The following is a 16,820-nucleotide window of genomic DNA, read 5'->3' as shown; positions in this document are numbered from 1 at the left end:
AAGAGGACTAACGAGAAAATGAGACACGGCTGATGACGCGGGTGGGAGGGGTTCAAAAATACTACGGGAACTGCAGCAAAACATTCTGCTGCTCCCTTTATTGTCATGTAGTTTTATGTCCCTCCTCTGCTTTGAAACCAACCGCAGCCATTCATCACAAGTCTGGGGGTTTCTTTCTCATTCAGCCAGCGGTCCGTCATGGCTGCCTCCTCCCAGAAGGCCACTGGCTCACAGCTTGTTACCATGTCAACTCGCTGACCACCCAACACTCCGTCTGCATGCCTTGGACCGGCGCCAGAGGCTCAAGGGTAATCTCTCATCCAGTGTCTGAGTAAACACAAGTGTCATTATCCATCATTTAATGTGTCAGCCTCACCGCCCGAGACCGAAAAGCCACTCCCGCTCAGTCCTAATTAACTGCTCCCAATCAGAGAACAACTTTTGATAAGTGGAATTAGTTCCCTTGTAGCTGTTAACGGGCTCAAAGCTGCAAGGATTCAAGTGGAGAAGCATCGTTCTCCTGATGTTCAGAGCGCAGGTGGAGGCAGGGAGGAAGACGAGTCGAGCCCCTTTAAAAGACAGAAAAGATCCCAAATTAGTGTCGGCTGATCTGTTCTGTTCTCGTCCACTTTAAATGACTGAGCAGTGAGTGATGCACTGGGTTTGAGCCTCCATGCTAGCACGTCTGCCGACGGTCCGAGAGGACCACTTCCTGTTATACAGGTGGGAGCCTTGAAACCAGGACCTGTGTTTGCAATAAAGATTTATATATTAAATAACTAAATGCAATAAGAAACCACCACATTGATGTTGTGGATGCTTCAGCAGTTTTTCCGTGAAATGCCACCTCCCCAGGCTAATGTTAGCCGTTAGCTCGCCTCAAATTGATGATGTGATTTGAAGATGGATCTTTAAAATGGATTATTTTCATGAACGTTATATTTTTAAACCATGTACCCACCGTCATAAGTTTAGACTCATGTTCTACGATACTGAGCTTCTACTTGAAAGCATTTCACAGCCCATGAGATGGCGCTCACGCTACACCCATGGGCCCCGGCGCCGTGGTTGAGAAACGCTGATGCTTGGCTAGCACACAGTTACTAGGATGTTGGACTTTCTACATTATTGAAGTGCTAAAGATGCTTTGGGACACCTCTACAGTGTGTGTGTGTGTGTGTGTGTGTGTGTGTGTGTGTGTGTGTGTGTGTGTGTGTGTGTGTTTGTTAAGTCTCGACTTTTGAAAGTCCCGTTAAATTTCAGGAGAGAATTTAATCACCTCCCTCCAATCTCAGTTTGATGTTTACATCGACTGATAAGATGTTCTGTAGTGTGCTGAGAGCAGATGAATCAGGGCTGCCTGAAGTGATCCAAGTCACCCCGGCGGAGTGTTTTCTGCACGCGCTTCGTTGTGGTGATTAAGATCAATGTAAACAGACACAACGGTGTTTTGGGAGGGGTAAAGGATCAAATCTCTCACAGTCCTGGAGAAATGTGGGCTGTCAGCTGTGATATGGAACGCAGGAAAGCAAATTCTCGTGATTGGCGTGGCAGAGACGGTGAATTCCAGCATCCTGGTTCCAGCTGAGAGCAGAACCCCCCCCCCCCCCCCCCCCCGGGTATGACAGGAGCCTTCAGCTGCTGTACGTCACCACCTTCTAATTCTGCGACGTCAAAAGTTGAGGTTCCATGTTCTGCAAACGTTCTGCCTGGGTTTCAAACCGAGACATAAGGCAGCCTTTCCTGGTTGAGAACACTTACGGGGGGCCGTTGGTTCGATCCCCAGGGTCGGGGAGGGTTGGATGGGCCACACAAACACTGGACGTGGCAGTGGGAGACGGATGTTTGACTCCTGTTGGGGAGTCCAGACTGTGGGGCAAATCCAGGTTCTCCAGGCTGTAAACTGTGGTTTAAAAGAAGATACTTTTGTTCCATTTCAGCTCTGTGGTTCCCTGGCTGAGGTCGCTGAGACGTGCATGATGTCGTTCGGCGGTGGCGTGAAGGAGGTTTTTAACCTGCCCCACCGTTTGTTCTGGCCGCAGACGTATTTACTGCAGGTCCGTGTAAACAGACACACACACACACACACACACACACCAGCTGGTGGTGGTGGTGGTGTTACTTCTACTGAGGTGAACATAAATCCCGCTGCATCTCACACAGAAGCAGAGGCGCCGCGCGTGTTGGTATCAGACACCAAAGGTCGCGCGTTGAAAACCTGGCCGAGAAGCAACGATGAGCCCAAACCACTGTGGTAACAGACCTTGAAGCCTCGCCGTTCTTGTGGATCACACCCAACGTTCTAGATGTCAACATCATGTAAAAGTTTACTGTAAAAGTCGAAACAAGAGTACACAGAGGAGGGATATGAGTACGTTCACCCAATATTTCTGTCTGTGACATTGTGTTACTGTAATAACTGTAAACAGAAAATCCTGCCACGTTTCACGGCGCTGCACACAGACACAGCAGCAGAGGCGGGAAGACAGGAGCTGAGACCTTCATGACTTCAAAGTAACAAAACCAGAGGGAAGCGAGCAGACGAGACTAGAAAGCACGCTCATCTGATGCTGTTTAAATATTGGATGCTGATGGGAAGGTAAGTGACGCCGCTTGGAGACGGTCGTGATGTGGTGGTGATGCGTGGCATGTGTGAGGCGGTCGGGAATCCATCACGAATCCCTCCTCCAGAACGCCGTAAAAACCTTCAAGTAGAAACACGGGAGCCCCCAAGTCGTGTTTCCATCACGACGACTCTTTAGTTCTTGATCATTCGCTCGCTGGTACCTTGGTGCAGCAGAAGCTGATCAAGACTCCTCCATATTTGATCTTTTTTGTAGTTTTTTTGCTCTTCTTCTTCTTCTTCTTCTTCTGTGTTACAGCCTTGTGTCATGTTGCACCTCCTCTGGAGGTCGTGAGACTCTGAAGCCTTTATTTTGGGGTTCCTGAGTTTTTGTGAGAACCTTCATACCAGAGAGGCGCATCAGAACGCCACGGTTACGGCGGCGCCAGCAGTGGTCAGAATCCCGTCTGCAGCGTCTCTGACTTTAATAAGACTGACTGGAACACGTCTGAATGGAAACACGACTTTTCATTTACATCATTTGTTTGGTTATTAAAGAGCATGAAAATCCCTCACACGTGTTGGCTGGGAGTCCTAGTTAGAAATGTAAATCATCTTAAAAATGAAAACACTCTGATGAATATTCATCACTTTGATTTACAATATTTCTCCCGTGAAGTCTGTAGATTTCTGTTTGACCTTTTCGGCATTTCAGACATTTTCGTTGCGACGTAATGAAAGCAGAACAATGAGCTAACAGATGCGGCAGGAATTAAATGCAGCCCCCTATTATAAGGTTATATTTGAATAATATATACAGTACAAAGCCGCTTTGTTTGCTTTAAGCAACTATTGATTCTAATGAGCTCGTCGTTGCTGCCGCAGCCTCACTGAGGGAGGAAGATAAAACGCCTGTTATTTGTTTATGAGTGGAAATGTGTTTAACCTTGAGCCAGTTTTCATTCTGCCGTTTAACAAACCAACAGAAATTGCGGCATTCCTACATTTCCCTCCTGTAAATGTGGAACGTAGCGGCAGAGAAGGAAAGACTTGTGCGAGCGCGTGATCGATGGTGGTCGCAGGGAGACGTGTTGCTCGTCTGATTGTCTGACCTTGCTGCTCCTCGCCAACCTGAAATGGATCATCTCAATGCCCAGAGAGGCCATGAAATAGAAATTAGATGTGCAGAATGGAGGCATTTTAACGCTGCAATCTGCATAATTATGCTGCTGAGCGCGACTGCCACTCTCTCTCTCTCTCTCTCTCTCTCTCTCTCTCTCGCTTCCTCCATGTTTCTTTTTTCTTTCCATCATGGCAGGCTGCAGCCGGCTGATAGCAGGGGCTTCAGTCAGGGAGCACGCAGCTGTGATGGTTCTATCAGCTGACAGACGAGTGAGTGAACTTGTGAGCCTCCCTCCTCCTCCTCCTCCTCCTCCTCCTCCTCCTCACCCCCTGCCCTCTCACCTCCTCGTCCCTGCTGCTGTCAGACATTCCCTTTGTCTTGTTTTGTCTTCCACTTTCTGACTTCTTCTTATATAAACCCAGAATATTCCTCCGTCGTCCACCTCTAACTCTGTGTTCATGGAGCTGTGAAACATTTTCAGAGCAGTGGGTCATTAATCATGTCGGAGTCGATGGTTCTGTTCAGGTATTGGCTCCAGACCGGCTGAACGGGTCTGGGTTCTGGTGGTGTTTGGGCATGAGCGTGGCGCTGCTGTTGAAGCTGAGAACAGCTGCTGCTCAGCAGCCTGAAGCCGTTTGTCTGATCATTCGCTCACCAGATGTCCGTTGTCACTGAACACAGGAAATAGCGCCAGTGAAAAATACAAAAGCACCCCAATATGAGCGGTAATTGATTGTTGATGTGATGTCAGAGCCACAGGCATCAATCTGCTGAGGCAGCAGCCTCCGATCCGCCTGCAGCTTAAAGTGACGGTGGAACTCAGATTCCCATCACTCTGAGCTGCAGGCGACTCTTGGTAGAGAGGCGGGCGTGGCGGCGCCTCAGAGACGGCTGTTCCACTCAGGAATATCTACTCCAGGTGTGTCCAGGTAGGAATGCATGTTCCAGAACTTCCCTGATGGCGACCGTGACACCACAGGAGAAAAAACACTGCAGGGGAATTTGTCTCCTGATCATTTAAGCAGGGTTGTTACGTTAATCTACAAACGCAAGAAGACTCGGCTCATTAGCGCAGTTATTATTTTCCTATATATTATATTATTATTTTCCAATTGACAAGTCATTACCACAGCAACCCATCTGTGTCTCCGCCCCTCCCCTCCCACCCCAATACCTCCTCCATATATGGTCACATCAGGTAGCAACAGACCCACACAATGATGTCAAGAATTCAAGATGGAAGTCAAAGGGAAGCCGGTCTGGTTTTGTCCCCTGTAGCGCCTCATTGCCTCCTTCGGCATTCACATCAGTGGGTTTTTGTTTGTTTGTTTGTTTGTTTCTTCAGTTTTCCCCTGAGAGGTGGAGAAATGTGCACCAGTTCAGGGTGAGAGGCGTAAAATAACTGCTCGTTGTCGGATGAACTCTGCCATATGACAGCTTTTTCAGGAAAGGTTATTTTTGAGGCATAAAGGGAAAATATTTCCGCTTTAACCGAATTCGCCCGGTGAACATGGTTCCAGTTTCTTACACAACACCGGTGTTATGGAGACATTTGAAGAAACCGTGCAAACACTAAAGAAATGCAGTCCTGGGACGTCTCGCTCTCCGTGTTGTCTCTTGTGTTATTTGAGGTAAAGCTTCATGACAGCAAGTGGACATCAGAGAGGGAGGGAGAAAGAAAACGCCAGAAAGGCTGTCAAGGTGAAGGAGGCAAAGAGCTTTGCCGTTTCCTTTGTGAAGCTCCCTAGAGGATCTACCTTTATCTCTCCTCCTCTCTCTATTTTCCTGGAATCAAATAGTCACTCCCTGGAGACATCCCCACCTCCAAGTCATTTGGCATTTATTTTAAACCGGAGGAAAAACCTTTACTTTCACTTAACCCCAGGCGGAGAGTGAATGTGCTGCTGCTTCCTCTCTGTTTGTGTTTCCTGTCATTACCTCTTTCTCTCTCGTCTTTACGTCCCTTCTGTCCCTTTCAGGCTTTTTTTCCCTCTCTCTCTCTCTCTCTCTTTCATCTCCTGCATGCTGACGATCCAATCAGAGGCACCATTCTGCAAACTTAAGCCCAATACGCCCACAGCCAGATGCATCGATCTCTCTCATTCTTCCTACTCCTCATCCTTCCCTCCTGTGGATTTGGATTCAGAAACGGAGCGTCCCCTGTGACACAAACGTCCCCGAGCAGCGGGACAAACCTGTCCATCATGAGGAAGCTTTAAACATCAGCAAAAAGACCAGGTTATTACCTGGCGCCACCTGTTATTGCTGCGAATCAGAGTCAGGCCGACTGAAACAACGATTTGTTCTGCATCAAGATCTCTCCCATCAAGGTTTCCCTCACAAAAATGTTCAATTTCCTTGTTAGGAGCGATTCGATGTCAGCGATTGCGCTGAGAAATAGTGACATTCATTTGAAATCTAACGGCAGGATGTCTCCTTTATGGTCCATTCTCAGTGTTTGTGCACCGCCGGCTTCGCGTCTCTGCATCTCATGAGTTGTTTACTGGCCTGCGATTGGCTCCCAACGATAATTGTCAGTCTTGTCTTAGACTTTTTACATCTGAGGCTCTTTTATTGATATGAAAGCTGCACTTGATAGATGAAGATGTCAAGGCAGGTGAAATATTTATAGCACAGACAAAGAGAGAGTTGGATTCTGAACTCAGTGGAACTACATAACTTCTTTCCTTCTCCTTTTTTTTTTTTTTTTAGAAAGCAGACTTTACTGTATTTTTCCTATCACACCCACTCGTCAAAGAATGCAGTTAAACTCTTCTCCCTGGAAGTTCTGTTATTTCCCAGGAACACGCAGCAAGGAACGGCTCTGTCGTCAGTGTCTGATGGCCTGCGTGCAACAAAGGACGCCAACAAAGAAGAAGAGTTTCCCCAACGTCGCCGTAGTACCGTACGCCGACTCCTGCGAGTTTTACTGCCCAGCTGTCGTCGGCTCAGGTGGCTGGAGCTGGTGTGACTCCGATCAGCCTGCTGTGTATCCGGAGTGTCACTGACCTTCTGGGCTGACATCACAACACCTCCCACATGGCGTTCAAGCACTAATTTTCCTCTTATCGAAACCTACGAGCGAGCAGGGAAACACAGCTAAAGCTAAACTTTACGAACAGATGTGAACACGTCGGGAGCCTAAAAGAATGACAACACACAAATTACAGCCTGACTCCAGATCTCAGTGCCGCTGCCGCATTCTGGGTTCTATCAGGAAAGAACAGCCGCGTTTCTTGACTCCACCTCTGAGCTGGCAGGATTCTCTGGCTGTGACACATTCAGACCCTGAAGTGAGACACATAAAAGACGTTCTGCTGCAGCGATGCAGCGGACAGACAGTCAGTACAGCTTTGTGTTCGGCAGAATCTTTTCTTGATTATAGATATAATTATAAATACGCTCCTCTTGGAAAGCCTCCACTAACGAGTAAAAAGACAGGATTGAGGACTGGGACTACAGAGGTGGGAGCTGCTGAGGCGAGACAACGAGTCCTGAGATATCTGGCTGTTGCTTCCCTCGTTCTCCCTCTCTCTCTGTCAAATGAAGACGTTTACCGAGGTTGAATCCTCCATCTGAGACAATCACACCGCTCTCATCCTGCTTCACCAAATAGACTCCGAAAGTTTAAATTTGGGTTTTCAGGGAGCCGAAAGACATCAGAGAACAATTCAGCACATTTCATATGCAAATAAAAGAGGCACATGCTGCTAAAGGAAATTAGGAGTTTCAAAGGGGTCATTTGAGTTTGGTCTCGTCTCAATTTAAGAAGCTCACACAAACTCTGCTGGTAATTTGGCTGTGATTGTTACATTCTCTCCAGGACTTGTAAATTAAGTCATTAACCGCAGAAAAATGCTTTCTGGGTGAAGACAAAGACTCCAAAGAGCCTTTCTGGAAGCACCAACACATCTGGGGACAGATATCCTGCTGCGCCTCCTCTCTGCCTGACCCCTGCTCATGTAACCTGGGCTGTGTTGGCGTGCTAGCAATGTGGCTAAGAACTACATTAACCAGCATCTGTGTCCAGGGAGGTTCCCTTGCCGCACAGCACTGAATCCACCGGCCATCGTCACACAGGTCACTGGGTGGTTTTGTGGGGAAGAAGCTAAGAGCGGCTCTGCGTGCAGGCCGAGCGCGGCGGCGGCTGCAGGTGATGGTGGGTTGGGAGGTCTGAGGCCGGGTTTCAGCTTGGTTAGCTTCTACGTCGACTCACGATGAAGGCAGATGGCGAACTCCTCCACTGCTGCCGACTTCTTTAAAAGCACCTCAGCAACACTGGCTTTTCAGCTGGGTGCCACAGACGCGTTCCTGCTGCGCATCATTGTGGTGTTTCCTTTGTTTGCACCCCCTCCCGCCTCCTGATACCAGACGTCAGAGACGGCTGACATTGTTTATTTTGGATTAATGCAGAAAATGTCCCCCCGTGAAGACTCTTTCTGGTCCACTGGAGAAACGTTGCTCACCCTTACAGGGAAGGTCAGTCCTTTGGGGAGAGACATCTTCTGTCCAACTCTCTTTGCTAAGTTTGTCTTTTCCTTTGAGCTCTAATTAACACACTTTGATTCAATGAGTGCAACATCATTGTTCAGCTGGAAAACAGGACAACTTCTTCTGCTTGGGGGAACAAACTGCAGCAATTCCACATGCGACTGGACTACAAACGCTGCCTCCGGTCACGAGTCACAGGACAGTGAAGATCTCAATAATCTGATATTGCAGCTGGAGTTGAGAACGTGAGGACTGCAGTGCTGAAAGTCTCTTCAAAGTGCAGCACAGATGGCGAATTTAGGAAAACCTTAGAACAACTCCGAGTCCCCTGAGGCCACACGAGCCACTGAGAACGTTGGAATATTGGATCAATTTTTCCTCAAATAAAATGAGGAGTGTAGCTTGAGCGATGCATCTGCAACAGCCAACTGCTTTAGCGGAATGACACGCGATGGAGGCGGGCCAACACGTTGTCACGCCGCTGGAGGAAATGTGGCATCGCCATGGCGAGGAGGCAGCAGAGGGACACCAGGACGCGGCAGAGGCAGCGTGTGAATGAGGGATGAAGAGGAAGCTCTGACCACCTGGCAAGTATTTGATAAAACTGCAAAAAAAAAAGTAAGTTCCATGTTCAGGTGCCATTTTACAAAGTCGTTCTTATCGAATCTGCTGCTTGTGGATGTCAAATCTTTATGACCAGCAAAGTTCCCCAGACAATGACAGAACTCCCCCAAGGTTCTGCAAATATCGGTGGAGCCTCCCTCCACTTACTAAATGCATTGAGGTGATCATTGAGGTCACCACAAGCTCTCCATCTAACGGCTGCTCTTCGTTCCTGCAGAGCCCCAGAGGGCCGCTGGCACCTTGGTCGTGTTTACCGGGCCAGGGCTGCTCAGAGGTCAAGGGTCAAGATCCTCATCACCTTCTTCACGCTGACTCTTGACTCCTGACACCAGTGAGTTAGTTTTTGTTTTTTTTACAGTTGTTGTTTTTTTTAAAACCCGTATTACACTTTTAGGACCTTCGGGTTGTTTCAGTCGGACACATTTCCGAACCGTTTTAATGAAAGCTGGTGATGCAATCCCTCCGGTTTGGTGCAGCCTCACCGGCTACTTGCACTAAAGTCAGGTTTTGTCACAGCGCTCGTGCACGTCTTTGACAGGCTGATATTGTTGTTGACAACTTAATATGAAGAGAAACAGACGTCTATCTCCCGTCAGCGGGATCCGGCCCTGTCGGTGGCGGTGTGTGTCTGCTCACGTCAGTCTCGCTTTGACTGTTGATGCGAACGCGCAAGGACGCTAGCGCTCCTGCTGACACGCCGCAGCTCGCCGCTCTGAACACTTCCACCAGGGAGTCGTCTGCCAGTCAAAAATGAGAACGAACCCCACATACTTTTCTCTGAACCTCAATGTTGCCCGGCTGCAGAGGTGCATTTCTACTTTCCATCAACTTGTTAGACAATTATAACAACAGTCTGAAACCTGTCAGTGTGGGGAAGATGAACCGTTAGCGGGTGTAACTTGACAGCAGCCAGTTGCCCATTGGATGTGATGGCTCTCGCTGGAGTCGCCCTTTTGGTTTCATCCTGCAGACTAAAAAAGTTTGGAAAACAGGCTGGAAACAAAGCTCCCCTTTGAGTGTCCTTTATTTCTATTGATGACATCTACTGTTTGTGTATTTATTGTATTACGTATTGCTGGTTGTGTTGAGTACTGCTGCAAATCAAACTGCCCCTCTGGGACAACAACCACTAATCTAATCTAATCTGAACTCCTACTGTCTCGCTTGTTTCCTCCACAAACTGATTTTCTGCTGCTGTCGCTGTGCTGCTATTCATCACGTTGCACTTTCTTGAGAGTTTTCTCTTCTCTCTGACTAATGAATACTTTGAATCTGAGATTTTTTAACTTCAAGCATTAAACTTTACTACAGCCAGGCCTGATACATCACAGTAAAAATCCATTAAATATGTGCTGAGGCCATCCTTCTCTACAACAACTTTTATTACCGGCCTGTCTCCTTGCCTTGCTTAATCCTTCCTTCTGCAACACATCCTTTTTTCTCCTTCTTCCTCTTGTGCTTCTCTGATAACATTTAGAGGGAAATAAGCAGTTTGCAGCAACACAGACTCTTAGGATTCACATTTGAAGACGCTTCGAGTCATCTTCAAGCGTCCACACCGTCTCCTTTCAACTCTTCGCTGTCCCGGTTCAAGGGTATTTGTAGACAGTTGATCAAGGACAATCCAGCAACTGTGGCACAACAGATACAACATGTTTGTTTTTTTAAACTATTTTGCAATGTAAAAATACCTCCCGACGTCCTTGGCAAGGACAAAGACGAGCCCAGGCTGACAGCGGCTCCTGTGATGGTTGCGTAATTGCAAAGTTGCAGTTTTTCTCCAGCAACCGCCGCTTCCCCCGCCTCCTCGTCCATCCACAACACTGCAACCTTGATGGCTCTGACAATGGATTGCAGTTTTTGTGTTGTTAGGGACAAAACGATCCGCCATTGTTTTTCATTGCCCAGCTGCAATTGATTTTAGACCGTCGAGCAACAATACAGAAGCGAGCGAGCAGGCGGGGGGTTGATGAGCCTCCTGCCACAGCAGACAGGCTCCCAACATCCATTTGTGACAGGGACGACCGTTTCATTACAGGTGTGCGGCAGGGCCGACGTAGGAGCCCAGACGGAAGTGAAGAGGCTGCACCCAGACTGGCCTGTCCAGCAATGATCTGGATTTACTGGGAAGGAGTGGTCTGGAGGGCTGGGAGGTTCTGATAGGGGAATATCACACACACATATCTGATTTCAAAACACAGACTTTGGACATTCTAAAGACTGAAATGGGACGATGGAATTGTTTTGCTGGACAATGTGTCACATGTCCATGAACCTGAACTTCTCTCCTCAGTGACCCTTTGTGAAGCCCCGCCTCCCCCTGCCTTCTTGCTTCGACTTTTATCTGCTTCTGGCCTCGTTTCACTGTTGTTGTTTTTCTCTGTACCACGTCGCTGATTTTGTGTTATTTTGTCTGTTTTAGATGTTGTCAATTTGGCTCGGAAAAGAGATCACCTGATCTCAAGTGACTACCTGGTAAAGTAAAGGTTAAATAAATAAATAAACACACAAATACTCTCACACACACACACACACACACACTCACACACAAAACAACACAGGAACTAATGCATAAACATGTATATGTATATATACATATGTATAAAATTATATATGTATGCGCATACGTATATACGTACATGTGTGTGTGTGTGTGTGTGTATATATATATATATATACACATATTTACATATATATATATATATATGCATATTTATGTATACATGTATCTGTATATGTAAATATGTTTATTCATACATCTGAATCAGAAAACTAATTGTCGCTGTGGGGGAGGGGTGCAGTGAAAATCGTGAAGAAGAGTGCTCTTCCAGAGCCACCATGCACCACAAAAGGCATATACAACAGAAAAGATACAATAAATAACAATAAACAATGTAAGAACCATAAACATGTATACATGTATACAAATATGTATAGACATAAACATATCGGCTCTATGTATCTATATATACAGGTACATATACATGTAGGTATATATATATATATATATGTGAATATATGTATATATATATATTTATACATTTATGTGTATATATACATGTTATATATACATACATATATTTATATATGTTCATGTGTCTAACATGTGTATACATATAAATACATATATGTAAGTATGTATGTATATATAAGTGTGTATACATATTTTAATATGTATATATAAACATATATGCATATTCACAAATATACACATACTTATATTAATACATATGTATAATAAACATATATGTATATAGACATACATATATGTATATATATACATATATGTGTATACATATATGTACACATATATGTATATATGTATCCAACATATGTATGTAAACATATATGTATAAATATCTGTATATTGATATTTACTTATATATACACCTATACATATATGTATAGGTGTATATGTATATACACATATGTGTGTATATATGTATATATACATGTATGGACATATATATGTATATGTATACATGTGTATATGTATACATATTAATATATACATATATATTTACATATACATATAAGTATATATACATACATATACATATATGTACATATACATATAAGTGTATATATATACATATATGTATGTATACATACATATACATGTGTATATACATATACACATGTATATATACACAGGTATATATGTGTGTATATATGTATGTGTATATATGTAACTAGCATATTATATATGTATATATATTTACATATATACATGTATATATGTATATGAATCTAACATATGTAGATAGGTATATATGAATTTCTATAAATACATATTGTGTATATATACATATGTATATATACATATATGTATTTTATATGTATGTATACATATATCTACATGTACATATATAGACATGAATATATGCATGTATACATATAAATACAAATACATATATTTGTATATTTGTATATATGTATACATATATACATATATGTATATACAGTATATGTAAATGTATGGTATATGTATTGTTATATATGTGCATGTACATGCACATGTACATACATATGTAAGCGCATATATATATTTGCATACATGTATATACATATGTATATATATACACAAATATGTATACATATGTATATATGTACATAAACAAATATACATACATATGCATATGTGGATATATACATATATGTATATACATGTATATATGTATAAATATGTACATATGTATGTACATATATACATATGCATTTATATATACCTATGTAAAAATGAATATATATGTGTATGTATATATGTCTCTAACTCATACATGTATATGCATATATATGTATATAGGTATATGCATATATGTATATTTATATATACATGTGTATAAATGTATATTTATATGAAAATATATATGCATATTTATATACATATGTATTTATGCATATGCATTTATATAAATGCATATATGTGTGTGTATACATATTATATATATTGGTATATATGTGTATGTATACATATACATACATGTATGCATATGTATGTGTGTATATATGTACATATGTTTATATGTATGTATATATTTTTTATATTTGTGTATATATATGCATATGTATGTATGTACCAAAATAAGTATGTATGTATAAAAATATACACATATATTTATATAGTCATATGTCTACATACATTTATATGTATATACATATGTATATATTTATAGGTATCTAACATATCTATATACCTATATATGTATCTATGCATATTGGTATGTATATCGATATGTACGTATGTATATGTATCAAACATGTCTATATATATATATATATATATATATATATATATATATATATATATATATATGAATTTATATGAACCAAAATATATAGATACATATATATGTATAAATTATTCTGTAACATAGTCATATATGTGTATATTTGTATATAGATACATGTATATATGTATCTATATACATATAGATATGTTTATATATGTGTGATTATGTATATATGTATATATACACACTTATATATGTGAACATATATACATATATGTATATATGAATGTAACGCATGTAAATATGTACATGTACATATGAAGCAGTGTATTTGTGTACATACACATCTATACACACGTATACATATGTATTTAAGTACATCCATCCATTTGCGGGGGGTGGAGCCTATCCCAGCGTTAACAGGCGAGAGGCGGGGTTCATCCTGGACAGGTCGCGAGTCCATTCACACTCACATTCATACCTACGGTCAATTTAGGGTATCAATCAGCCATATAAAAATTTTTTATATATATATATATATATATATATATATATATATATATATATATATATATATATATATACACACACACACATTTATTTTTATACATATGTCTTTGTGTCGAAGTATATATATAGGTATGTTGCTATAATTGCATATGTATATGTATCTAGCCTTTCATGTATGTTCCTATAGATGTATCTATATATAGATACATATACACATATCTATACATATATACATGTATATATGTACATAGGAACACATATTTATATGCATGTAACATATGAATATATTTATATGTATATATGTATATGTATCTAACGTGTACATATCTAAATATTACTATATATCCATATACTATATGCATATATACGTATATTTGTACATATACGTATGTTCATATATTATCTATATATGAAATACATACATGTATATTTGTATGTATAAATATTTATTCATATATGTATTTGCATATCCATGCATGTATATGTATATACATGTATGTATATACATATACATATATGTATATACATACATGTATATATCCATTTTCATTTTCTTCTACTTATTCCTGTTAAGGGTCACGGGGGGGCTGGAGCCATTCCAAGCGGCTACAGGCGAGAGGTGGGGTTCACCCAAGAAGAAGCTGGAGTCCCCAAAGAGAACCCACGGAGGCACAGGGAGAACATTCAGACGCCATGCAGACGCTTCTTTGAGGCGACAGTGCTACCCCCTGCACCACTGTGCTGCCTTCATACATACATACATACATACATAAATATGTATATATGTATGTATTTATAACTGTATCCATACATATATACCTATGTAAATATGTTCATACATACATGTATATGTACACACACATATACATGTATACAGATTTGTACATATGTAGATATACACAGGTATATATGTATATGTATCCAACATATGTATATATGCATATATATGTATATACATATATGTTTATATACATAACTACATATACGTGTGTATACATAAACATGTATAAGTATATATACATTTGTATGTTTATACACATATATGTATATATTCAAATGTATCTAACATATATATATTTATACACGGATGTATACATACATATATGTACACACATATATACGTATGTATATATGTATACATGTATATATGAAAACATTCATAAATACATATATACATGTATCTTTAAATATAGACACATATATACATATACATACTCATATGTACATATATGTATATGTATTCATTCATATATCTGTATATTTATATATAAATGTATAGGTATATATATACATATATGTATGTATCTTTATATGTATATATCCATACGTAAAATATATATACACATATATATGCAAGTATATATGTATACATGTATATTTATACATATATGTATAATACATATACTTACATATATATACATGATTGCATATATATGTACGTGTATACATACATGTAAATGTACACAGATGTTTATTTATATGCGTATATAAACATACATGTATATGTATCAATATGTCTACGTATATCTAAAAATCTGTTAAATGTATATATTTTAGAAACATACATTTATGTATGTAATTACTTGGTTTCTATACATATGTATATATGTTTACATGTATATATTTGTATACATGTACATATGTATTCACATATTTATATGTATCTAACTTATGTATATACATGTATATGAATATATACCCATATGTGTATATATATACATATATGTATAAAGAAATATTACATACATATGTGTACATACCTATATATATGGATGTATATCTCACAAATTTATATATGTATATATACACATAAATATTTATACATACATATATATATGTGTGTGTGTGTATATATATATATACACACACCTGCATGCATATATATATATACACAAACACATACATGCACCAGCCTGAGTAATATATCATAGCCTTGGTGTATATTGTTGTCGAGTGACACGGCTGCTCTACCATCCACCCGTGTGAGGATGCAGTATATTTATACGCTGGAATGTTACAGCTGCTCCACCTGCATGTGTAAACCTCCGCCACTTTGATTCATGACGGTCTCATGCTGCACAGACATCTTATCGTCTCGGCTGAAGTCCTTTAGCTGGAGCTCAGGACAGATAAATCATCAGTTTATCTCAGCAGCGGATTCATATTCCGGGAGGTAGAGACACATCATCGGGTCACCAGGTGATTACTAGAATATAAACTACGTAAACATGGAGGAGAGTCTGCATAAAACATGATATTCTGACAAAGAGTTCCATTTCCTGAAGCTGATGACAGTGAACAACAATAAACGAATATTTCTATCCTCCTGAAGGCGTTTGTCGTGTTTCTGGTGTTGCACCAGCAGCTGTGCTGGAGAGGTGAAGTGAGATGAGCAGGGTGTCACGTCTCCGTCACTGCCGCTCAGAGCGTGGGCCAGCGACCGCCTCAGAGTCAGGGATCCACATGAACCTTGCACACTGATGACACAGCTGGTGGGAAGGAGGCAGACTTTTGTTTTTGCCCTGTGTGAACAAGTTTGGAGAGGATTGTTCTGAAACTTTTGACTTTTACTCATACTCTGTGTATTGGAACCTAGTACTTTCACTTAAACTGACACCTGAACACGTTCTTGGCCCCCTGTAGTCTGAGTCTATACGTTGAATATCTAACCTTCGAAGCAGTAATTGACCTGAAAAATGTATTTTCTCATTCAAGTTCTTACAAATACATGTCTCAAGTTCTCGAAGGTGTTTTCCCGCCTGAGTCACGTACGGCT

The 16,820-nt window shown here is 41.0% G+C and overlaps 1 long non-coding RNA gene across 1 annotated transcript; it reads left to right on the top strand.

The window, feature by feature from the left end:
* Window positions 1-4,927: 4,927 nt before the first annotated feature.
* On the top strand, window positions 4,928-15,147 carry LOC147262114 (uncharacterized). The gene is made up of 3 exons (XR_015116139.1): window positions 4,928-9,132; window positions 11,224-11,276; window positions 14,619-15,147. It is a non-coding gene; the product is annotated as an uncharacterized LOC147262114 (long non-coding RNA).
* The last annotated feature ends 1,673 nt before the right edge of the window (window positions 15,148-16,820 follow it).

The sequence above is a fragment of the Aulostomus chinensis genome, chromosome 5 (genome assembly GCF_037954235.1).
Source record: "Aulostomus chinensis isolate RoL2024-O1b breed Wild chromosome 5, RoL_Achi_v1.0, whole genome shotgun sequence".
NCBI classification, from domain to species: Eukaryota; Metazoa; Chordata; class Actinopteri; order Syngnathiformes; family Aulostomidae; genus Aulostomus; species Aulostomus chinensis.
Note: the sequence above shows the minus strand (reverse complement) of the source record. Positions and strands in the feature narration are given on the sequence as shown.